At 51.3% G+C, this 25,834-nt stretch overlaps 1 long non-coding RNA gene across 2 annotated transcripts; it reads left to right on the top strand.

The window, feature by feature from the left end:
• Positions 1–1,997: 1,997 nt before the first annotated feature.
• LOC135323088 (uncharacterized) lies at positions 1,998–9,701 on the top strand. Of its 2 annotated transcripts, none has more exons than XR_010384279.1 (3): positions 1,998–4,211; positions 6,409–6,459; positions 8,043–9,701. It is a non-coding gene; the product is annotated as an uncharacterized LOC135323088 (long non-coding RNA). The 2 variants fall into 2 exon arrangements; XR_010384280.1 differs by lacking the exon at positions 1,998–4,211 and adding an exon at positions 5,166–5,583.
• The last annotated feature ends 16,133 nt before the right edge of the window (positions 9,702–25,834 follow it).

Below are 25,834 nucleotides of genomic sequence, written 5' to 3' on the forward strand. Positions count from 1 at the left end.
GGTCTTAGAAAGGTCAGGGTCTGGGTTCTAAGGACCTTGGTAGGAAGGGGGCCAGGAGCTCGGACACGCAGTGGGGCCTGCTTAGGAGGTATGTAAGGCGGAGGCTGTCTCTGAAGAGCCACTGGGAGACACATGCTTCAGAACCCTGTTCTCAGCTCTGACTGCACCCTGAACAGTGACCTCAGACCTTGGATGGGACCCCGTCGGCAGTCAACGTGTGACTGGCATCTGGGGCACACTGGTTTGGAAGCCTGGGACCAGGCTACTGGGTGGAGGCTGAACTGAACTGTGGGGCTGGTGGGTTCAGGGAATCCAGAGAGAAGGCTGCTTGCTGACTTTTCTGGATGAGCCAGGCTGGGGATCTGAGCCCAGGGGGTGGCCGGGGGACTTGAAGACAGACCCAGTTAGAAGACATTTCTGAAGTCCGTCCTGTGGGCTCATTCCCCAGGTTCGGGGCAGAGGCCATCACCACCAAAGTCCTCTGCCTCCTGCGTCTTCTTGCCCCCTGAGCCTGCAGCCTCCGGAGGTAAGCAGGCAGAGGGCTTCTTTTCCCAGGATGACTGAAGTATCTGCCAGGGACGCATTTCCAAGTCCCGTGATGGCAGGACAGTTCAGTCTTGACCTAAAAGCTTTTGAAGGCTATGGAAGAGGGGATGGGGCACGGGAAGGTGGCTGGGGTCATGCTGGCCTCGTCTCCCTGCTGCCCTGCCTGGCTGCCTGGCTGCCTGGCTGCCTGGGCTGCTCTGTGTGTTCTGGCTGGCATCCCCAAATCCATCTCCTATGCGGTCAAGAACATTATATCCAAATCAGCCCTTGAATTTGGACACAGGGAAACAAAACCAACCAAGCTCGAGCACTCAGAGCCCAAACAGGCCCTCAGGTACAGCCTGGGAGCAGTGACTGGGAGCCTTGCTTGCCCGCCCCCCGCCCTGCCCCGTCCCGGGTCCCCTCTCCAGGACGGCCCACAGCTGTGTGCAATGGATGTGACATTTATTCTTCTTGGCTATGTGCAGAGTCAGGTGAGGTTATTGCAAACAGAATGTAGAAATATTCATTTTTTCCTTCCAAAAAGGGCTCTTAAATGTCAAGTCAAATTAAATGAAACCATTGTATCAGGGCAGAGCACATATAAGTTGCAGATGGTACAGTCTTTCTATAAATTCCCCCAACCCCCCTGCTTCCCCTTAGGTTTTACTGACCTGGGGCCAGTTTAAATAAAGCTCAGACACACTTATTAGTTGAGCGAATGTCATTTGGTAGAGTCAAAATTCATTAGCTAACTTTTCCCTCCCCTCCAGGGCCGCCACCCCCTACCCGCAACCCTCCAGTTTTTGTCTGGCCTCCTTGCTGGACTAATTATAAGGTTCTCAGACAGCAAGTTCCCGTGACATAGTTTAACTCTTCGGTCCACCTTTAACATCTGAAAATGATCAAACAGAAATTCCAGGTGCTTAGCATCCTGGCCGCGGCACTTTGGGGCAGGCGCAGGCGCTCTGGAGCACCAAGGCTGTGGACCGGGGCGGGGTGGGGAGGTAGGGGGATGTGCGGCTCCTGCCCCAAGTGGCTGGCCAGCGGCCCCACCTGGCAAGAGGGAGCCCGGCTGAGTGATAAACACGCCCAGCGCCAAAGACAAGAGCCCTCTGCACAGATGTTGTAATGTTATGAGATAATTTGGGGGCCTCTGTGGGGTGAAAGGGTGGATTTGTTGGAGGGGCACATACCTAGGGCGGCCTTTTCAGGAGCTGCACGGACACTTCATTACCATGTCAATCCCGGGAGGAGGCCCTGATTTAGCACAGCAGTTGGCTGAATGCATGTGGGGCGGATGGACCCCTGAATGAATAGTGAATGGAGAACCGGCTGGAATCTGCCTTCAGCTTTGTTCGGGGATGACCAGGGTAAGGGACCTGGGGCTTGCAGCCCAGATGGTAGCAGGAGGCAGCGATCTGACGGATTTCTCTCTTTCCCCTTTCATCCTGTCACTTGCCGGCCCCCCCGCCCCATATCTGTGCGTGTATTTCAGCTGCCTCACTGAATCGGCTTCGATCTCCTCTCCCCACTGAAGCCAACTTAGCTTTGGGGGACTTAAAGGTGAAACAGAGGAGCGTCTGCAGCAATGAACATTTATATTCCCCACCCCCCAAACTGAACTTCATTTTGTGAGGTTTAGAAGTCCTTGGGCGTATAATTAAGAAATCATGAAAAAGACAAAGAAGCTTTGGAACGACAAGTTCAGAATCACCTCTGGGTTCTCCCGTGTGAAGGGAATTTGCAGATTCTTGAGCCGTCAGCGAGCTCACAGCATCCTAGGGACTGGTGCTGTAAATCAAAGGACTGGCATTATCTAGTTTCCTTTCTGGCTTTAAAAGCTAGAACAGATGTCACAAGAGAGGACAAAATGGATTTTACCCACCAAGAGGGGCTTTTCTTGCCCTCTGTGATAGGAAGTGCCTTGAAATGCTAATGTACACAGCCTGTGTTGCTGGGGTTTGCATAGAGACGGTGGGAAACAGCTCTGATCCCAACAAAACCTTTTGTTATTAATCAAGAAAATCTGGTCCTCTGAAGCAGCAAAGAGCTGGAAATTAGCGAGGCCACTGGCAATGAGTCCAGGGAGCAAATACGCAGAAGATTCCAGCGCCCCAGTAAGAAGTGGTATTTGGGGCCATGCTGCATTTCCAGGCGTCCGCCTTCCCCCAAATTCTCTGTTCTCCCGGAGCCTCCACATTTGAAGGGGGAGGGATATTGCTCTTGGAATTTGTGCTTTAAAGTCGTGTGTTTTCTTTTTCAGCAATTTCAAGAAGCAGGCTGGAAGAGCATCCGTTACAAGCACGCTAATGAAGTGGTGCTAAGAAAAGAAACGAAACACCACCAAATCAAAGTGGAGCATTTTGCTGGGCTAATGGGCTTGATTATGAGATTTTACAGGCCCTTTTATAAACTTGAAATTTTATTTTGTGCTGGGGAACAGGAAATTTCTGTTTGGTTTTAAACATACATGATCATACCACCAAATAGTCCTAATTTAAGGCTGTGAGCGCAGAGCAAAATTTTATGTCTAAGAGGGGAAGGGCTGGAAACAGCTCCCCCGATGGCAGTTAATAGGCACACACTTTAAGCCTCATTTTACAGAAGTGGAAACTGAGGCTGCAGTGGCCCTGGTGACCGACCTCCCTTCCTCTGCCCCCACCCCCTGTGTGTGATGTTCCCTTTGGGGGTAGGTGTGCTCATCTGGCCTCAACTCCTCAATGAGAATAGGTCATTCTTTGTTGCAAGGGGCTGGCTGCTGCCTTGCAGGGTATTCAGCGACCTCCCTGGCCTCCACCCGCTAGATCCTAATCGCACCCTTCTCCCACCGTGACCACCAACAATCTCTCGAGGCATCACTGAAATCGCCCCTGGTTGGGAACCACTGAACTAGATCAATCGCCTGCCTTAGGGGGATGGAAACCACACTTGGAGCATTCTCCCTGCCCAGCGTCCGGCCTGGCATGGGGCACAGAGCCTCGGGGTGAACACATGCCTGTGCAGAGATGTTACTGAGAGCTCGGTCAAGGGCCGACAAGCCAATTCCAAACGGCAGACGGGTGCACCCTTTCCGTTTCCTTCCCCGAGAGACCAGTGGTTTTGCCTTTCCCCTTGTCTCCCAGCAAGTCAGCTGGAGGCAGGAGCGCTGGAGAAGGGAGCGAGAAGCCCAGACAATCCGCACCCTGGAGGCTCAACGCAGCGTTGAGAGCTTTATTCTCAGGTCTACATGGCCCCGCGGGCAGAAGGTGTCCTCATGGAGTAGAAACGGAGCTGTCACTGGGTGCTCCGTTTAATCTCTGGCAAGATTTTTAAGTGAGGCCTTGTTACTCTTTAAATGATGCTCTGTTATCCTTGTAGGGACACCTTGCTTTTTGGAATACGAGTTATTGAAAAGTTGCCTGGTATAAGACGATGAGCACTCACCTCTGAAATACGTATTGCCCACACATGGCGTGCATTTTTCTACTAAAGGCAAACCTAGAGAAAATCTGTTACGAAGAATTTAAGTGTACCATCATTAATTATGTCATCATCTTCTTCCCTATCTTGGGTTTACTGAAGCTCTGGGCCACACAGCTCTAGAGAAAACACCGGGCGTTCCCGTGGCCTCTTGGAGGTACCATGGAAGTACTGCGGTCACGTGACACCTGGTTTACTCGCCAAAGCTCCATGAGAGAGTTGAGGTAACATAATAAATGGAGAGTTCAAGGGCGTTCACAGATAGTGGACAATCTCTGCTGCACTTAGAGTTCCTAACCTGCTGGTGGGTATTACTCACAGAAGGAGGCGGTGTCACAGGTGGGCCTGGGGAGGTGTGTCTCCGCAGCTGTGTGCAGACATGGGGCTCAGAGACTTGCGGGTCCCCAGAACGCAGGAGGTCCCGGCTTCACCGGCACGTGGATTTATAAATGACCATTCTGCTGCCTCCTCTGCTGAAGGAGCTCTGGTGTCCTTGACATAAGAGCCTTCAGGGACAGCTGGGGGCTTTGGGGATGTGTGCGTGGGAAAAGGAAAGATACTGGAAACCAGGGGCAGCTGAGGAGTGAGGACTGGGGGCCACTGGCTTCCAGGTAGCTTCTTCAAAACTGTCGGTGTTTGCATCACACCTGTGATGCTGAATCAAAGGCGATCAGGTAGCTATTCACATGGGTTCACAAAACTTTTCTTTTTAAAAATGCATGTGTCTATGCAGGAGACCTCACGAGACAGTCTAGGGCCCAAAATCTTCAGCTGATAGGGGAGGAACTGCCCATGGAGGCCGAGTGACGTGACTGCTGTCTGTCCCGCAGCTGCTGTGCAGGGCCGGCCCCGCGGCTAACTGCCCTTCTCCCCAGTCTTGATTGCAGGGGTCAAGCCAGACCCTGGGCCTGGGCACTGGGAGCAAGGATTAGCCTGGAGGGAGAGTGGGGGCCTGGGGATGGGGAGGCTTGTCTGACTTCCTCCTCTGAGGATACAGTGCTGTAGCGTGCGCTCTGGGGTCGGAGTTCTGGACTGGCACCCAGGGAGAAAGGGCAGAGAGATGGAGGGGTGAGCGCTCACTGGGATGAGCACTACCCCTCCGCACCTGGTCCCGCGCACCTTGCCTGGAGGGCAGGGGGGTTTCCCTATCCGGATCCCCTTCCCCTGGAGCTGCCCCTCAAACCCATTCCGGGCCTCAGCATGCGTGGGTCACCACTGGGGTGAGAGGCCAGCAACCCAAGGATGGACTCAAATTCTGTGGGCCAGCAGGGGCCTGCGGGACGGCTAAAACACCGCTTCTGAGGACAAAAGCAGTCTGCCTTTGAGCTGTTTCACTTCCCAGAGATTTTTTGGAGCACAGCTGGGGAGGTGGGTTGGGGCCAGAGGGAGAAACGGGCTCCAGCAAGCTCGCTTTTTCAGCCTTGTTCCCACCGGCCCTTCCGAAGGGCATCGGAATGACCTGCACCCCACTCCCCACAGGGGCTAAAAACTGGCCCCGCTCCGAAGCAGCTTAGCTTACTCTCAGGCTCGAAAAGCTGTCGGTGACTGGAAAGCAGCAGAAGAGCCTCCTAGACCGAGGAGATTTCACCTCCGGGGGTGAGTCTGGAGCAGGAAAAGGGTCCATTATAAACACCTTAAAAACAGACCACAGAGGAATCGCTGAGCGGCGGGCCCCCAGGGCCGGCTCCAGCTCCAGCGGGCAGTTAGGGGAGGGGAGGGTTTTGTGCGGAGTTCAAAGCCCCAGTGAAAGCTAATGAGGACCATTGTATTTGGGCAAAAGACAGTCCGAGTGCTTATCAGAAAGGAGTGTTAGGTTACCCGCCTCTGGGTTCTGGAGAGTTTAACAGGCAGCCCTTGGAGCCCTAGAGGGTGCAGAGATGTCGGTTTCCAGGGACGTATTCTAGGGGGCCCCCTTCCAGGGACAGCTCCCAGCGCACAGGCTGCGTGGGCTGAACACGCTGCAAAGGGGGCCGATGGGTGGGCGGGGCTTGGGGGTTGGGTGGGGGGAGGGGAAGGGGGGAGGGAGGCGGTTTGGGCAGTTACCCCGCGGTCTCTTGAGTCCTGGGGAGTCAGTATTGCCGGGGAGCCTTCCTGGTCTGGGGGACCAGAGAGGTTGCCGCTTTGGAAAAGAGAAATCAGTAGAGAAACCAAGAGCTGGGATGACTTTTCCGATGGAGCTTGAAACAGTATCTTGTCAGGACTTTGATCCTTGAAACAGGAATTCCGGGTGAAAAATCAGCTAAGCAGGTGGTCCCTTCCCAGAAAATGCCCTGGCCTCTAGAAAATGTCCCATTACTGCCAGGGATCCGGGCCGGCAGGGATCCGGGCCGACAGGGACCCACACCCCACTTAGGGAGCCCTGAGACATTCCAAACATTCCCCTTCTGGGGAACTCACTTCATTTTTGCCTCTACCCGGCAGGTGCCACCGCTGGGAAACTCTTCCTCTAAATCTGCTCCAGACTCACGCATGGTAAGAAACCTCTTTTAATTTTGTCCTTTCATTCCCCATCTACAGAAGGAGATAAACAACAGTTTTTTCCTTAAAAAAAGGAACCGACTCCCTCATCAACAAAACAAAACAAACCCAGCCATGCCCACTTGGGGAAAATGACGCATTACTATTAACGTGGACTAGGAAGGAGCAGGAGGAATTATCATGTGGACAACGTGAATGAATGATAATGAAAGAAAAATGGTAAATAATTATGCAGCAGCAATTCTGGGAAAGTACGTCTAGCACGTCAGGATGATTTCCCATTGGCCAAACCTTAACATCTAATTAAGATGTTAGCTCCTCTTTCCTCCCAGTGTTTCATTCTTATCAATCCTTCTAAAAGTCTCCAATTGTCTGCACCTTGAACAGAAAAGGGGTTGGCCGCAGAGATGGAGGAGAAAGGTTTAGGAAAGCGAGGGAGGGAAATGCAGGGAAGAGGAAAGAAGAGATTTGAACAGCCTTGTCTCTTTCTTGCTTTAGAAACAGAGATTCTGGCCAGAGGAACCCTGGGGTGCAGGGAGACAGAGTGAGGCTAACTTCCGGGCCCAGAGGGACCCTGGAGGGTGAGACAGGACAGTCTGTGAGGCACAGGGAGTGCGGAAGGCAGTCTGCAGCCTGAGCGCAGGATCTCAGCCACCCAGGAGTCTGCACATTCTCGAAGCCTCCAGGGACGTTTTCAGAACAGAATTAGTTTTAATTCTCTAGAGTTAGAAATATGTTTGCTGTCAGTGGCCTGACTAGAAATCCTTGGCTGGGGTCACTGCTGCGATAGTTCTCAACACCCCACCCCCCCAGATGGAGAGAGGTCCAGGAGAGGTGGGGGCTGGTGGGGAACCAGTCTCTCTGTAATGGGGTGTCAGCTCTGCACACCCCTCAGGGCCTTCGTCCTCCCTGGGCCCCTGATCTCCAGCTCGGAGTGTGGAGAGTTGAACTGAAGTGGCTGACGGGGCCTGGGAGGCCTCTGACAACACTCAGCAAACAGCTTTGTGCTGAACTGAGCAAGGCCTTCAGGCAGGAAGGGAATCCCTCCGGCCTTGGCCTCTGGATTCAGGTTGGAGTCTCTCCTGCCCCAGGGGCAGCGTTTGCACGGCAAGTCTAGCAGCTCACAGGTACGGGGCTCTCAGGGTCCACCAGGTGCATGTGTGTCAGCAGGATATGCCGTCCCATCTTCACAATAGCCCAGTGAGCTGGGGGCCAGTATTTCATGGATGAGAACCAGAGCCCTGGATCACTGAGAGGACTTGCCCAGGTTTGTCTGGCTAGTTAACAGCGAGTTGGGGTTCAGCTGGACATCCGGGCCCCAGGCCTCAGCTGCCAGGGGAGCCGAGGCTGCCCTGGGCTGTAGGGAAGGGGTGAGGGGCAGGTGCTTGCTAAGGAACTCATGCTGTGTCTGAACTGAGGGTTCTTAATTGTTTAAAACAAAATGATGTTTCCAAAACTTGTCTTCGTTATGAAGTGGCAAGGTTTGCTAGTGATTCTGTAATTAAAAAGAATAAAATATTTGCAGAGTTTCCAGGCCTGGCCTTTACGATTGTCACTCTCATTCTGTATTTTTTCAGGACAGAAAGAAAGACGGAAGGAGAGGCAGCAGCCGGGAGGGCCTGAAGTTACACCTGCAAGAATGTCTTGTGGGTCCTGACAGAAGAGGGTTAAGAAATCTGTGCCAGGAAGTGGCCAGTTTCCACCACTCCATCTCATCACGTCTTCACAACCTCCCCGAGGGAGTGGGTGTTATCCTAAAGATAAGAAAACCTAGGCTCAGGCAGATGCACGACCAGTGTGGGGGCAGAGCTGTGACCTCCAAAAAGGTGTGTTCAAACCCTGACCCCCGGTACCTGTGAGTGGGCTTTATTTAGACATAGGGGTTTTGCAGATGTAATCAAATTCAGATGAGGTCATATGGGTGGGCTTCATCCAATGACTGAGGTCCTTATAAGAAGAGGGACATTTGGACCCCTTTAGGGAGAGGACACACGGAGAACCCCATGTGATGATGAGGCAGAATTGGAGGGAGGCCCCTGCAAGCCAAGAACCATCAAGGATTGCTGGCAACACCGGAAGCTAAGGTGAGGCGAGGAAGCGTCCTGCCCTGGAGACTTCAGAGGGAGCGTGGCCCGGCCGACACCTTAATTTTGGACTTCTAGCTTCTGGAGCTGAGAGAGAATAACTCTGTGTTGTTTAAAGCTACCTGATTTGTAGTCATTGTCCAGGCAGCCACAGGAAGGAACACACCGAGCCCTCACCTGCTTCCCTTGTGCACTTGAAGGATTCTGGGTTAGGGGCATGCTGCCTGCGGCCAGCTTGGCGAAGGAGACCAAGGATGGAACTAAGACGGCTTGAAGGAAAGAGGAGTGGGACCTCCCCGAGGGGAGATGGGAGGAGGGGGCATCGCAGACTGACGGCAGAAATGGGGAATTTCCTTAAGACATAAGAGTGCTTGAGAGTGGAGGAGAGACGGGGAAGGAAGGAAAGGTGAAGATGGCCCGGGGGTGTGACAGGAGGCTGCCGTCTGGAGAAGGGTGAGGGCATCTGTGATGAACAGACTGACTCTGGGTGAGGGCGGTCAGAGCTGGAAGAGAAGGAACAGAGAGGCGGCTGAGCAGCCCCAGGAGGCCGAGGGATGTGAGGCTGGAACGGGAGATGCTGGCAGGTAAAGCCGAAATGATCTTCGATGACAAATCACCCTGGAAAGGCATTAAATATGGTGTTGGCCAGTGACTCAGAGCCCAAGCACGCTGGTCCTCTTGTCATGTGGGCGGCCAGGCTGTGTCGCACGAGATGAGTTTAGTATCTTGTGAATGCGCGTGGGAGGTGGGCCGCATGGGGGAAAGAGTTAATCAGTAAACCGTTGGCTCCGGGACAATGAGCCGGGCTGGCCCGGGGTCCTCGGGGCTGACCCCGGTCCTCACCCGCCCCACTGGTATGTGGCCCCCACGGGAAGACCAGAGGAAGCTCAGACCGCGGGCCCCGAACAACAAGGCGTTTGAGTTTCGGGAAATGCCAGGACAGGAAATTAGTGAGGCTGATTAGAAAAATCAATTTGGCTTGACTTGAATTTGGTGTGAGGAGGAGGAAGGGAAGGGGAGCTCACCTCTGATGAGGGCTGAGGGGCATCCTGGACGCCCCTCTTTTCCACTGGGGAAACCGAGGCTCAGGGGAGTTAAATAGTCAGCAGAAGGCTCTGCAGCTGGAAAGAGTGGTCGAGCCAGAAGTGAGGGTGCAGGCCTGTGGGCTCCCAGGCCCCCAGCCCGAGCCCCCACAGCTTCGCTGGCTCCCCAGGCCCCTGAAGCTGCACAACGGGGGCTGTCCGGCTGCAACGGGAAGTAGGGGCCCAGGTCCTGCCTCTGACTCTGCCCCTGTCTCAGGTGGTTATGGGAGAAGGAGCAGGAGCTGGGCCACCGCCCTCCACCCCATTCCTGCCCAGTGACCCTGCACGACCCCGTGGCTTCTGTGAAGGCTTGACGGCACCTTCCTCTGGCAGGTGGGGTGGACCAGATGACATTTTAGGATGCTGTCCAGTCCTGGGATTGCAAGGTTCGTGATTTCTGGAGATTTGAAGTGATAAAGAATGTCTTTGTGTTCAGAGGAGCTGGGCTCTGGGGCAGAAAGTCACTCTCTAGGGGAACAGGACCCCTGTGCCTGCAACTTCCTTTGCTCTCGGCTGCCAGGCGCTGCCCTCCAGCCCCACTCTTTCCCCACGATTCCTGCCCAGGACCCTGCCACGGTCCAGGCCTCTGGCTTCCCTGACTGGACAGTCCTGCCTCTTGCCCCACGACGCCTGGCTGCCCAGTCTCCTGGTTCTGCGAAGAGAGTCTGCACCACGATCACTTGGACAAGGGAGTGGGCAGGGGGTCGGAGCTGGATCTGCAGAGGGTGCGATGGTGGTGGCCGGAGGGCAGGGCCGGGGACTTGGGCAGATGGTGGGAGCTCAGAAGCCGTGGATCCAGAGGCATGACTCGAGAGGTGACCCAGATGCCTCTCCTTCCCGGGCCCTCAAGTCCTCCCGGCCCCCAGGGATCCAGGCCACGTCTGCCTGGGGCTGTGAGCAGCTCTGATGTGCGCTCTCCACACCTTTCTCATTGACTCAGCAGGCTTGGAAGCCACACGTTCACGAGGCTGGGTCCCAAGATGTGGAGTCCATGGGCCCCGTGTACCTGGGGGGTGAGCGAGGCGTGACCTTGGTTCCCGAAGCCTCGGAGATTCCTGGGTTAACTTCTTACCCCGGCACAGTCTGCCTATCTTGGAGGATTAGCTGGGTTTAGTAAGAGCCCCGCGGTCTTGTGAAGGGCGTGTTGTGTGCGGTGGGAAAACATGAGTACAATGAGCTGATAGGATGGAGGCGGGGAGACCCGGGAAACAATCGCAGGGAGCGAGGGGGCTCGGGTGGGGGAGACGGTCACGGCAGAGCCGTGGCCACAGGGGGACAAAGGGCACCTTGGAAGAAAGCTTTGACTCTCCCTTCCAAGCTCACGGATCTAATTGTGAAAACCACCGTCAAGTCCTCTCCGTTCCCACTGTGTGAGTGTTTTTGACTGTTTCCTTAGAGACCTAATCCCGTTCCCTGGACAGCGGGCTCCGGGCACCTGCAGGGGCTTGAACAATGAGGGGGTCGTTTTGGAGGAAGGTGGTCATACTTAAGAAGCGCCAGAATAGGAACTTTTAAAGTTAAATGTTTTTGGAAAAATAAACTTTTGAGACTTTTTAGTTGCGAAATCAATAAAACCCATTGCAGTAGCCCGTTCACTGGCACATATTCTATGATTTTATGAGTAAAAATCTCATTCCCTGAATCCTTAAAAATGAGTACATCCTGCCCGTAAGACCAATAATACTTGATAAGGGTAGTTCAGTGCCCTTTAAAATAAATTTTGAATCAAAGTATAATGTGCAGAGACGCTTACTGTAATATTTTGCTCAGTGAATGATCTTATCCACGGCTTTTATATTTCCATAAAACGATCATTAAGGTAAAATACATTAAACCAGAACGTTATGAAAGGCAGTGTTATTCTTTCCCATTAAATTTTCTATTAATTAATGTGACGCCTCCACAGTAACTGACTGAGCATCGTGCCTTTTTGTTGTAATCATAGCTCAGGTGTGTGGGCTGCTGACTGTGCTTGGCTGGGAACACTGTTATTTCACTTAATTCTCACAAGGACTTGACTTGAAAGCTTCTAGAATGATCCCCCGAGATCTGAGGCACAGAAGGACCGGGCGTTCGGCAGAGTCACGTTGCAAGTGGGGGAAGGGGCGCGACATCCAGGCCCAGGGTGTGGGGCCAGGTTCTCCCCTCTCCTCAGGGCGCCTCCAGAGTGGCTCACCCCGGGCCAGAGCAGAGTTTTCTCTAGAAACATTTACCCATCGCTCCTGCTCGACACCAGCTTTGAGGCTGGCCGGAAGGGGCACACGTCTGATGGACGTGCTGTCCTGCCATCTCCCAGTTTTCGCCAGAGACAGAACTGGACGCAGGCGGCACGGAGGCCACTGGCAGTCCCGGTAGAGGTGGAGGGAGGCTACGGGAAGTCTGAAGTTGACACACCTCTCATTTTAAATATTGCTACACTGACTCGTCAGGTTGAAATTAGAACCATGCTGATTTCTGGATGTTCACACACCTAAAAAAATCTGGAGGTGACAGGCAGCGCTTCTTAACCTCTTAAGGTGCGTTTTCATTAATTGGACGTGTCTTAAAGGCACGGAGCGCGTTACTGAGGCAGTGGGGTGTTTATCTGGCTTTTATTTAAAATTTTTTTTCAAAATTGAATCAAGAAAATTTCTTTCCTTCAAATCAAATGAAAAGACATCAGCCTTAAGACTTTTAGAAAGAAGGGCATGACTGTTGTACCCCAAATGTCACCTCTGGGGAAGTAACCGTTCTGTGGAAGGTTAATCCATCTCGCCAACTCACTGTCCCCGGGACCAGAACCAGCCACCTGTCTCTGGTCTCTCCGAGAAGAGCATGTGCCTGAGTCACCTTGGCCTCACTCTGCTTCTTGAAACACACACTCTTGTCAGTACCAAGTGCCTGAGTTAGTCTGGTCCCCGAATTCCCATCAGGTAGGTGACCACAGCCGTCCATGGCTGGGGACATGATCGGAGGCGTGTGCAGCACAGGTCAGTCCTGCGGGGCTGCTCCTAGGGAAAGACACCCCCAGTCACCCCAGGCTGCCGTTCCCAGAGAAACGAGGACCCAGATTTAAAGTCCTCTGACCACCCCCCACCTCCACAAGAGTCCCCGCTCTGAGAACCAGGGTGAGGGGGTCTCGGGGCGATTCTGAGTCGATGGTCCTGACTGTAGACTTGGGTGGGCTGTTGGCGACCCTGTTCCTGATGGCCGAGTGGCAGCTGGGGCGACCAGACCCTGTGCCCCCAGGGTCCCGCCCGGGCCCACCGGCTCTCCTGCCCCTCACCCCGCTGCTGATGGGCCCCGGGGTTCCCCCACCCTGTGCACGTGGGTGAGTAGTGGGGCTGTGAGAAGTCCAGCTCTGCCAGCATGGCTGAATGAGGTGCTCAGTGAGCTCCTTGTCACAGAGGGAAAGCAGGAAAACTGTGGGCCGCTTCAGTACTTGGCTGGATACACTGTGCCATCCAAGTGGAGAGCCACTGTGCCCCGGCTGAGCCACAGCCCCGTGCCTCTTGGACCGGGGGCCTGGCCTGCTGTGTGCCCTCGGGCACACTTGGAGGGGTGTCTGGGCTTCTCCGTCCTGCTCTGCTGAGTGAAGCAGCCCCAAGGGGACACAGTCCCCACATACTCAGCAGGACACCAGGGCCACAAAGTGCAGGCCCCGCTGGCCCCCTGCTGCTGGCCCTCTGCTTCTCTCTCATGGATGGTTTCATTCCCAGCCTTGACATGCATTAGCTGGGTGACTGTGGGCAAGTGTCTTAACCTCTCTGAGTCTCAGTTCCTTCCCCCATCAACTGGACAAGATGATCCAGGCTTCAGAAGACTGTGGGGAAGGTGTCATCAGACACAGGGCCTGGCATTGTCAGTGCTTAGACGAGTGTTGCCTCCCACCACGCCCCTGCTGACTTTAAAACTGTCACTTTCCTGCCTCCTGCTTCTATCCCTGTCCTGCCTCAGGCAGCCCTCTGCTCTCTGTGAGCCTTCCCTCTGCTGTGCCTTCCTGGGCTCCCCCACTGCCTGACAGCCCTGGCTGGTCCTGGCCGCTTGGGCAGCCCCGAGGCCAGGAGAAAGGAGCAGCAGTGATTTCGCTAATGTGACCCTCCTCCAGGCTGACGGTGGGAGAAGCCCCCGGGCTGGATCTGCAGGCGGCACACTCTGCCAGCCCCAGGCTCCCAAGCCTACAGCCTTTCTTTAATGGATTAAAATAAAAAAAAAAAAGGTTTTACGTGGCTGTTCCGTTGTAGGCACCAGTTCCTCCGGGGAGCTGGGGAGGGAAGGCCCGGAGTCGGGGACTGGGGGGGGGGGGGTGGGAAGATGGAGGGACTTGGTCAGTCTGTCCTGGGGGTAAGAAGTCCCTGAGCAGGTCACTTAGAAGGCAGGCATCAAAAGTGCAGGTGTGCGAGTGACTCTGTGTGTGTGTCTGTGTGCACGTGTGCTGGGTGTGCCCCTTGGCTGCTCTCCGTGAGGCCCGGTTCCCAGAAAGCTCCGACTTCCTCAGTCTTGGGGACCTGTCCTCGACCTGGGGCTCGGAGCCCAGCTCTCAGCCTTGGAGAAGGTTTTATGGGGCCGCTGACGGGGAGAAACAGGTCCTCCTCTGTTTGTCTGCTCCACCCGGGTCACTGCCAGCTTGACCTGGTTCAGATAGCACTTTATCGCACCGCTCCCTACTCACAGCAACCCCTGTCATCCAGGGATGTCCCGTTTATCTTGTAGTTTTATGGTCATTTGGTGAAATGGCCGTAACTACGGCCTGTGTGTTTAGCTGTAGAGTTAAATTATGCATGACTCGAGATCTCTCTCCACATTTCTCTCTCTCTCTCTCTCTCTCTCTCACACACACACACACACCCCTCACCGACTCAGCTGGGCCTGTATCTCTGCTCCGACCACAGGCCGAGGAGAACTGGGGCTCTCCTTCCTCCTCGAGAGGCCCTGGGGCTGCCGGGTGGTTTGTGGAGCCCAGGAATGCCCAGCGGAGGGAAAGGGGTGTCTGCGGGGGGTGAGTGTGGGCGCTCCAGCCACGTTCCCTTTTTTCACCTCAATCAGACCAGCTTCCCTTTTCTGTTTTGTCTCCCAGAGTTCTTCATGAGTTCTCATTTGAAGGAATCATTCTGCTGCTGAATAGCGTTTGGGAATGACTGGTGCCCCGCGTGCAGCACTAAGACGCTTGGATGGTATACACGAAGCATCTTCGTGTCCACGACCACTGATGCAGGGCGGTGGGTGAAGTCACTTTGGGTGTGAGTCTGGGACTGAAGGCTGGGAACTGAGGGTGCTGCATTTGTGGGGATGGGGGTGCTAGAAACAGTGTTTTCAGGGTGAGAGGACATCTCTCTTCAGAACCCTTTTTGAGGAAGCATAAGACTGTTTCCTCTCCTCGAGCCTGCTCGTCTGTGACCCACCTATCTCTCCTTCATCCATCTTCCCACACTTACCCACCCATCATCCAGCCATTGTTCCAACTCATCATCCAGGCAGCCACCCCTTCCTAGGGCCACCTCCAGTCCCACCACCGTTCCTGGTGGCCGTGAGTGGTGACTGGGTCGGCAGTGTGTGGTTAGCTGCATGACTTGGCGCATCCGAGGAGATCTGGGCTGGGGACCTGGACCCATGCCTTAAGACCCACTGCTGGACCCACAGAGGTGAGTGGGGTGAGATGCTGTAGCAGGCTGGTCGAGAAAATCCAGTCTGGCAGGCTGATCGGGGTGTAAGGGAAATAGCAAAGATGGGTGTCCTGAGTGCATTTGCTCTGAGGGGTCTTCCTGTAGGGACAGAGAGCTCCAGCGGGAGCAGGGAAACCTGGGCAGATCCAGGAGATAGGGTCTCAGCTTGGACCACAGGGGCAAGGCCGGGCCCCTATCCTGGTGGCCCACAGAGGCCCAGGATCCCAACCAGGGGGCAAGGTGTAGACAGGTGGCTGGATTCAGGGGCAGCTGTGAACATGCTGGGCACGCTGTCAACTCCGAGTCCTTCGGTCTGGAGGGGTCCTCCCCAGATTTCCCCGTGATTGACTCCCTTTGCTAATCTCATCTCTCAGTGAGGTCCACATAGACCCATCTAATTCAGGTACGGCCTGCCCCATTTCCCCGGCCTCCCAGGGCCCCCTTCCCGACTCCTTCCCCCGCCATCAATACATGTAATCTTTAACCTACTATGTAACTTATTTGTGTATTAAGCTTATCATTTACTATCTCCCTCCCCCTTGCAGAATGAAGCACCTTCATTAGTATCTGCCCAGTAAATAAGGAGGGAATTTGGGGCCATCGGGTATCTGTGGGGGTTGGGGCACTTTCTCTCCAACATCTCCCATAAGTAAGGAAATAAAGTGTGACTGTTGGAAATATAATAGAGCTGTCAAGAGGGCATGAAATCAGTCTATTCTGTTTGTCTGGAATAATTAAAAACTGGCCAACTTGCCAAGAGAAGAGGAAAAAGCATAACTGCCTGGCCAAGTGATGTTCACCTTTCAATGTACCCGTGAGGCATATACAATGTACGCTCTTGCCCCCATTTTAGAGATGAGGACATGGGACATCTGGGCGGTTACATGACTCACCCGAGGACTTGTGGCTTCTCAGCTGACATTGCTGCTCCGGCTCCCGGGACTCGGGAAGGCTCTGATTGCTCCTGCCTGCTTTCCTCCCCAGATCAATGTCACCTCCGCATCCAGAGTTTTCGGGGAGCTGCATCCCCGGAAAGTGACATGTTTCATTGGGGTGCATGGTGGCCCTGATTCCCCACTATTTACCGATGTTTGTGAGGGACAGTGAAGGGGAGGAGGAGGGAGGGAGGGACCAAGAGCAGCTGAGCTGGGAGCTGTCTGAGGCCTGTGTGCACGACATCCAACACACAGTCCCTGGGCAGGTGCACACATCTGGCCTCAGCCTGGCAGACACTCAGAGTCGCAGCTTCATGTTGAGATGGAAGGCTTAGTCCCAGGCCAGTGTTCATTGGTTTCTCTGGGCTCCGATCCTGTTGGTCCTACACAAGGGGCTGCTGACTGTGTTCTCAAAGGATGATTGAGTGCAGGGCAGCCTGCTGAACACAGGTCCCTGCTGGAGCAGCTCTCTGTGACCAGCCCTGATCGGCAGGTCACACCTGGCTCTTCACAGGCAGTCTGTCTGTGGCATCGCGCATGTGGCTGCGGATTCGAGGCCCCGGTGCGGTTCTGGTGCCAGGGTGGGCTGGGTGATCTAAGGTTCAGTCATGTGAAAGGTCGGGCCCCTACTCCTCGGGTCCCGGAAGGCTGGGGGCACTCCCCAGTGACCTGGAGCAGACAGCACAGAGAGGTCTGGTGGCGGGCGCACATCCTTACCATGTCATTTGGAGGACCGTGGCAGCCAGGATGCCAGGCTCCTGCTCAGTGGAACTGAGGTGACCAGTTTGAGCTCATCTCCCTCGGGCTTGGGGACTCATGTGAACTGACCGACCTGAACCTGGTCACCTGGACCAGCTGCTCCTCTTTCCCCGATCCCATGAAGGTCAGTGCGGGGAGGTGAGGGCACAGGGGACCACATTCACAGGAGGCCACCCAAGGCAGAGAGCCCCAGAGCAGGGCGCCCGTGTGCTGTTCTCTGAGAGGGAGACACCAGCGTTGAAAGTCAATTTCAAGAAGCTGGTAGAGAAAGAGAAAGAGAGGGACAGCTCGTCCATGTGACAGGAGCCACGAGAAGCAGGAAGGGGGCGGTCAAAAGCCCAGACAGAGATGGCCTTCCGGGGATGGAGGGACAAGACAGGTTGGAGGCAGGCCTGGCTATCTCTGCTGGTGGCCTCTGTCCTCTGGAGGAGAAGGGACGTGCTGACAGGGAGGGAGGAGGCAGCTCTGAGCTTCGAGGAGGGGAGAAGTTTCGGGCTGGCATGAGGGCTGGGGGTCAGAGTGCAGGGTCTCCAGGCTGTGGCAGGGCATGGGCCACTTTGGGACTGGGGTTTCCCTTCCCAGGGTGGGGACACGCAGGTAAAGGTGAGGGCAGGGTTGAGTTCTGTTTCCAGCAGCGCCTCTGACCTTGTGTGACCTTGGGCAGAATGCTGTCTCCCTGGGCCTGGGTTTTCTTATCTGTGTAATGAGGAGGCCAGACTAGAAAAGCAATAAGGCCCCCTCGGGACCTGGGATTAAATTTAAAGCTACAGGTTGAAGATGGAGGACTTTGTTCACTCGTTATTAGCTGAATCGTCCGGGAGGAAGCGAGCGGTGACTGCTGAGGCCCACCTGAAATGTGAAACCCGGAAGCAGAGATCTGATGACTACTTTGGGATTTTGCACTGGATTCTTTTGCACAGAATTTAGGTTTGTAGGTTAATTATAAAAACGTGACCAGAAAAAAAAAAAAGCCTCCTGATTTTTCACGGTGGATTGATCTAGTTGCTGAATTCCCTTCTGCCCCTTTGATGTCTGCATCTCGACCGTTCTGCGTCTCCTTGGCATCAGCAGCTGGCAGTGGAAAAGCACGGGGAGAAGGTGAAGGCTTTCAGCCTTATTAGGTGTTGGTGGCTCCGCTGAAACCATCTATTTCTTCCCTCGTGTGTCCTTAACCGAGTAAATACACCTTTAGTTAGAAAGAGGAGTGAGGGAGTAAATGCTGGGATTGAGAAAGAGTGTGGAGAGTCTGGAGAGAGCATTCCATAACTCGTTTATCTCTGCTCTCTTGGCCTCTGCCTGTTATCATGGAAAATTATGGAAATGGAAAATCAGCCCTTTATTAAATCCACGAGGGGAAAAAATGTGAAGATAAAGCAAGCGAGCTAGGTGTGCATTTAGCTCTGCACCGAGACTAAACTTGAAATGAACACCTGTCTCCAAGAGTTTAAGAAATTCGAATAGGGTCATTGTCTTCACTCAGACAGCAAGTGCCACCAGGCCACATGACAATATGTAATGCATCTACGTGAAAGAAAGCCTGTTAGGGAGGAAAATCCTATTCCTGCTTCTTCAGACTCCACTGTATGAGCTGATGGAACGTCTAGGAGCACAGGGGGCTCTGCTGCCTTCTGCCTAATCCCGTGGGTCTTGATCTAAGTCATCAAATCATCCACCTGCCCTCCCCCCATCCCTCTGGGAGAGAAGGAAGTTCCTTGGCAGCATCCGCACTTTGGGGGAGTCTGTGGACATACGACCCCATCTCCATCCACCTCTCCTGCCCTTGCGATACTTCCCTCTTCTGATTCTGAATGTTTTGGGGGCAGGTCAGTTTCATCCTCCTGCAATAACTCACTCTGGAATCTTCTGAGCTGCTCTAGACTGGACTGCAGCCCTTGGGCATCTGTACTGACTGTGCTACAGGCAACTCCATCATCTTGGGGCATTCCTTTGTTTTTCTGGGTTTTAAAAAATTAACTTACTTGAAGCACAACGTGCATACAAAAAAGCACAGAAAGAATAAGGGCGTGTCTCGATGAATTATCTTCAAGTGCACGTGCAGCTGCCAAGTAGAACTTCGCTAATACTCCGGGACTGTCCCTTATGTGCCTCCCAGTTACCACGCTTCTCCTGCTCCCCCCAGGGAACCACTATCCTGCCTGCTGATAGCAGATCGGCTTTGCTGTTTCTCACCTTTATATGAGCTGACTTACGCTCTTCGAGAAGAATATGTGTTCTGCTGTAGAATGGACTGCTCTGTAAACGTCAAGTAGGCCACAGAGGCTGTCCAGTTCACCTCTGTCTTCACGGACTTTCAGTAACTGACAGAGGGGTGTCGGCGCCGCAGCTACAACAGTTGGTGTGTTTACTTCTCCCTGACCTTCTGTCAGTTCTTGCCTCTTGCATCTTAATGCTCTGTTATTAGGTACATAGGTGTTAGGGTCCCTATGTCTTTTTGGAGAATTGACCCCTTTGTCATTATGTAAGTCGCCCCTTACCCCTGATAATCTCCCTTGTTTTGATGTCTGTATTGTCTGAAATCTATGTGACCACGTCAGCTTTCTTTTGATGAGTGTTAGCACATGCTCTCTCCATCCCTTTACTTTTCATTGGTGTCTGTACACTTAGAGTGGGTTTCTTGTATTCAACATATAGTTGGGTCTTTTTTTTTTTATCCACTCTGATAAACTCTGTCTTTCAATTGGTGTATTTAGACCCTTCATGTTTTAAGTGATTATTGATATAGTTGGATTCATATCAACCATGTTTCTGGCTACTTACTATTGTTACATTTCTTCTTTGTTTCTTTTCCCCCCATCATTTCTGTTTTCTCTGGTTTTAATTGCATATTTTATATGATTTCATTTTATCTCCTTAGAGTTTCAGTTATACTTTAAAATGTTTTTAAATAGTGATTGCCTTAAAGTTTAAAGTATACATTTTAAACTACTCTACGTCCACCTTCAGTTTATACTGTATCACTTCACATGTCACTCAGGTAGCTTTTAACCACAATCTTGAATTCCTCCCTGTTACCCCTGGTAACACTGCTGGCTTTTATTTCCCTTATCCACATGCTATAATTACCCAATACGTTGTTACTATTATTGCTTTAATAGGTTATCTTTTAGATCTATTAAAAGTAAGGAAAACAGAAGATTTTATTTTACCTTTTATTATTTTACCTATTATTCATTAAGATTTTATTATTCCTTCCCCAACACTCTTCCTTTTTTATGTAGATCTGAGTTTCTTACCTGTATCATTTTCTTTCTCTCTGAAGAATTTCTTTGAGCTTTTCTTGCAGGACAGGCAGGCTGGGGATGAATTCTCTGTTTTTATCTGATTGAGAAAGTTTTAATTTCTCTTTCTTATTTATTTATTGGAAAAAGCTTTATTGAGATATAACTGACACAGGAAAGAATGCACATATTTTAAGTGTATAATATGGTGAGTTGGGGCACATGGATACATCTGTGAACATCACCACAATCAGGCAATGACATATCCGTCACCTCCAACAGTTTCCTTGTATCCTCCCCTCTTTCTTTTGACATACAGAAAGCTGTACACAATTAGTGTATAAAACTTGAAGAGTTTTCTCCTTTACTTTGGAAGGATAATATCTCTGGATATAGAATTCTGAGTTGCTGTTTTATTTTTCTTTAAGTATTTTACTCCTGTCCCTTCTTGCTTGCATGGCTTCTGGCAAGAAGTCTGATGGAGTGATTATCTTTGTTCCTCTGCCGAAACGGCTGCAACCCAAGATTTTCTCTTCATCTTTCATTTTCTGCAGTTTTGAATATGATGTGCTTAGGTGTAGATTTTTTGGTGTTAATCCTGATTGGTATTCTCTGAATTTCCTGGGTCTGTGATTTGGTATCTGTTATGGAAAGTTCTTGGCCATTTTGCTTCAAATATTTCTTCTGCTCTATCTTCTCCTTCTGGTGTTCCAATTATCCATATGTTATACCTTTTGAACTTGTTCCACGGTTCTTGGATATTTGCTCCATTTTTTCGTTCTGTTTTTCTCTTTGCATTTCAGTTTGAAAAATTCATTTGGACTTATCCTCAAGCTCACTAATTCTTTCCTTCACTGTGTCCAGGCTACTAAAGAGTCCATCAGAGGCATTCTTCATTTCAGTGTTTTTGACAAAATAGTGTTTCTAATTTCTAGCATTTACTTTGATTCTTTCTTAAAGTTTCCATCTCTCTGCTTACATTCCCCATATGTTCTTGCATTTTGTCTGTTTTTGCTAATAGAGTCCTTAACATATTAATCATAGTTATTTAAAATTCCCTGTCTGATAATTCCAACATCTGCGTTATATCTGAGTCTGGTTCTGATGATTGCTTTGTCTCTTCAGACTTTGGTTTTGTTTGCTTTTTTTTTTTTTTTTGGCATGCCTTATACTTTCTTGTTGAAAGCCAGACATGTCGTGTTGGGTAGAAGGAACTGAGGTAAACAGGCTTGAGTGTGAGGATTTGTGTAAATCTGGCTAGAATTTGGGCTGTGCTAAATGTTTGCTGTAGGTGCCAGAGGCTTCAGATCCCCTGAATATCCTTGTTTCCCTCCCCTCTTGACTTTGGGATCCCCTAATCACTTCTCCTCAGAGAGGGTCTGTGTCTCGCAGCTCTTCCTACTGTAATCCAGCTATTATCCTGAGCCCTGTTGGTGCAATGATACTGTGTTGGGAAGGGGAGAGTGTTCTATTATCTTTTAATTAAATTTCAGTCTTTAATGGACCTGTGTTTTGAGGCTGTGACTTTCACAAACAAGGTAGCTTTTGTCTTCTTGTCCTTTACTTGCTTCCCTGGATACAGTGCTCCCAATCTATTTCCTTGAAACCATGATCCCTGTTAAACCATGTTCCTCAGCCATTTCCTGGATAGGTAATCCAGGAAGGCCAGAGGGAGCTGGGTTGGGAGGAATGCCCTGCCCCCAGCTGGGACAGGCTCTGGCCAAGTCTTCTCCCTTGCAGGGCTGGCATTTGTTGTGGACGACACTCTGGGCGCATTTCACCTGGTACCTCTCCCTCCCCCTGCCAGAGCCATAGGGGGGTCTCTCTCAGATCTTCAGCGTGAGAACTTGGTGGGGTTCCTGTAACTAAAGCCCGAAAAAGGGTGAGAGCCCCCCCAATCCCACAGCTCCACGAGTTTTCTCTCTTAAGTTAGTCCCCACTGAAAGACTCCAGCAATTCATTAAAATTGCCATTTCAGTGTCCCTACCAGTTTATGACTTCAGCAGATTTTGCTCCAGGTGAGATCTTGGCTATGACTCTGGTTGTACCTGTCTCTCCAGATTTAGGGGTGGCATTTTGCCCTGACACATCAATTCCCTAAGGAGTCCAAGGAAAGGCATGGTTTTCCTATTTGTCCAGCGTTGTTGTTGTTGTTGTTGTTGTTGTTGTTGTAAGGATAGTGGATGATGACTCACAAATTCTTTACATGTTGGAGCTGAAACCAGAAGTCTGAAGTTCACTCTTTGATCTTCCCTTGGGTTGCATCCCGTGGACTTTTTCATGGTTTTCTCTTATTTGGGGTGAGAAAATCATCCAGTGTCTTTTCGAGGTATGTGGTAAATATCTTGACACCTTGAATGTCTGACATGGACAACTTGTAGAACCTTCTGTTTGTCATGCATGTTCTTAAGTTTCATGATGTTTAACCTAGGGTGACTCTATTTTCATCTCTTTCAGTGGCCATTCAGTGAGTTCTTTAAGCTAGAAACTCTCTTAGTTCTGAGATATTTTCTTAAATTGTATCTTGATAATTTCCTTTCCTCTGTTTTTCTTGGTTTCTCTCTCTGAACTCTATTTTTGTATGTTCAACTTGTTGAACTAAACCTCAATTTTTGCTCTGTTTCTTTTATTTCTCTCTCTTATCTTCCAATCTGATAAATGAGATTTCTATTTCTGAGCCTACATTTGAAATTTTCCGTGGCTATTTTTTTCTCTAAATCTTCCCTTTTAAGAAAAAAAGCATTGTTTTTTAAAAAATGGATGCCATATCTTATCTCTCTGAGGAGGCTCACATTTTTCTGTTTTCAATGTTTTCTTCTTTGTGCCTTATCTCTGTTTCCTCCAAGTTGCCCTCTTTCTCTCTGTTTTGGTTTCTATCTCTCAAGTCAGAGGCTTTCTTCAGATTGGTCACTGGTGCATCCATACCGAACGAGTGGGACTTAAGAAGCTGACTGGCAGCGCTGAGTGGGTGGTTGAGCTCGTTGACATGGGCTTCATCATAAAGGGATATGGCTGGGCTGTTTTGCTGGGGAACCACCAGTATCAGGATCTTTGTGCCAGTGATGAGTCTACAAACCGAGGAAAGAGAAGATCACGAGACTTCACCAGAAGCCAGAAGAGAGGCATGGGGCAGCTTCTCCCCAGGAGCCCTCACAAGAAACCACCCTGCCCACACCTTGATTTCAGACTTGCAGCCTCCAGAACTGCACGCTGATAGATTTCTGCTGTTTCAAGCCGCTCAGTGTGTGCCACTTCATTATATGTTGTCTTTCCCATCATCTAGAAGTTGTCATAGTCAAGGTAGAGGAGAGATGGGACTTTTAAAATCCTTTCAATGAAGCTTGTTATCATGGTTTTGCCATTTTTCAGAGTTAGGGCGTGGGGCTGCCTTTGGCACTCCTGCTCAGGACCCGCAAACGGCAGGGGTGGTCTGGCTTCTTCTTGCATCCCCCAATTCTGGTTTAGGATCCAGCTTTATCCTACTCACCCAGCCAGTCACCACCCATCCTGCCCTTTCCAGCACCTTCCCACTGTGCTCTGCCCGCGGCTTTTGCTCCTAGAGGGGCTACACCAGCACCACCCAACAATTTTCCACCGTGATGGAAACGTTCTTAATCTGCTCTGTTCGATACGATAGTCACCGGCCGTATGTGACTCTTGAACACTTGAGATGTGGCTAGTGTGACCTAGAAACTGAATTTTAGAATTCATTTAAGAAAAATGTAAATTCAGCACATGTGACTAGTGGATACCGTTTTGGATAGTTCAGATCTCTACTGTAAAATAAAACAAAACAAAAAAGTTTTTGTTTTCAAGGTAATTAGGGAGGTAATAAAATTTTAAAAAATGTGTTCTGCCATCTTTGCCCTGGTATCTCTTGTGAATTTTGAATTTTATTTCAAAGAGATCTTAGAGATAAATGAGCAATAATGAGTTAGAAAAGAAAGTTCTGTCCCTGTGGTAGATGAGAACTGTTACATGGCTCTGTGTAAGGAGGCGGAATTTGCAGCGGTCCCTATTGTCACAGGTGAGAGCTTGGGCAGGTGGGAAGGGGTGGTGTTGCCTGGAGTCATAGGCTGAGTCATGGGACCCCTGCCCCCAGGCCTGCTCTTCTCCCCGCAGCCCACCTTTCCTCCTTATTCAAGGGTTGTTGGCCAACTTGCCTGATCCTCAGTGGTTCAGCCTCCCGTCGGGTCAGGTATGCTGGAAGCTTCCAGAGACAGCAACTTCATGACTCCCAGACATCCAAACTGGCCTCCCAGCCCCCGCGGTCACTCGGCTGCTGGGAAACAGATTGGATTGGTAAAAATATGTGTGTGTGTGTTCTCACAGAACCTGAGAAAATCACACTTCTACTTTCACAAAAAAAATCTGTTTGTGCCGCTCCAATAATCACTTCCTAACTGATGGGATGGCAGGCCATATGTCTGCGAAGTGGCTAGCGGGGAAGACGGTCTACTGCCATTGTGCCCTGTAAAAACACCTTTTCCCAGCTGATTGGCTCTAGAATGAAAGGAAACCAAGCCACAGGCTTCTGACTCCAAACCATAAACCCGATGCAAACTGCTCTCGGAGACGGAGGGGGTGGGGACCGGAAGCTGCCCCCAGAGGCTTGTGATGTGTGTGCTTCAGGGGGAAAGCTGCCAATGGGATTTTTAAGTTTAGAAGTTCAGTGTCTGGGGGCGAGGAGTGTGAATCAGGCTCAGATTGAGCGAGGAAGGTTCCGTCTGTAGAAAGTGGGACTCGTGTTGGGGTTTGACTTCCTGGGAGCCCTCAGCCCCTCCTGGACACCGCGGGATGCCGATGCTAGCCAGCGCGGTGTGCTAAGTCCCAGAGCTCAGTGCACACCTTTCTGAAAGTCCGTCAGACTCTGATAACGGAAGCTGGAGGGTGAGCTGTCGGTGACGTCAGCTTTCCCTGCTCCCCCCATCCCTGGCTCTTGGGAATTTTCTGAGTGTGTGGCTTAAAGATTCAACCCTGGATGTGGTCACTGTGCCACGGAAAGTAGTGCACAGAGCAGAAAAATGACAGCCCCAGGGGGAGATTTCCTTCTCTTTGTACACTTTCCCCGGAGTTGACCAGAACTCTTCCAGAATAACCAGTGTCTTTCTGGAACAAACCTGTCTCTCCACAAGTGACCTTGTGACTTTAGCTTGATCTAAAACAATTCACATCTTGGTTCTCTCCCCAGTGACTGCAAAGGGTCGTGGGAGAAGAAATCAAGTTAAGAGATGCAAAAACACATTTGAAAAAGTTACTGACCTTTGTTCTCATTTCATTATTCAAAAAATACGGGTCATATAAGTAGTTAGTTCACTATGTGTTGTGCTCAGGGTGCTCACTCCCCTCCCTTTAAAATTATTGACACCCTTTGTGGTCCAAATTCAGTAATCATTTGAGAGATCTGAGACGGGACGCTGACCTCTTGGAGTTTTCATTATCCAACAGGAGGTAATTTATAAAGGAGGGCTACAGGCTGAATGTTTGTGTCCCTACCCAAATTCATATGTTGAAGTCCTAACCCCTCTGCAGTGTGATGGCATTTGGAGGTGGGGCCTTTGGGAGGTGGTTAGATTGTGAGGGTGGAGCCTCCACGAAGGGGATTAGTGCCCTTATAAAAGACATGAG

This window comes from Camelus dromedarius, chromosome 15 (genome assembly GCF_036321535.1).
Source record: "Camelus dromedarius isolate mCamDro1 chromosome 15, mCamDro1.pat, whole genome shotgun sequence".
Lineage (NCBI taxonomy): Eukaryota > Metazoa > Chordata > Mammalia > Artiodactyla > Camelidae > Camelus > Camelus dromedarius.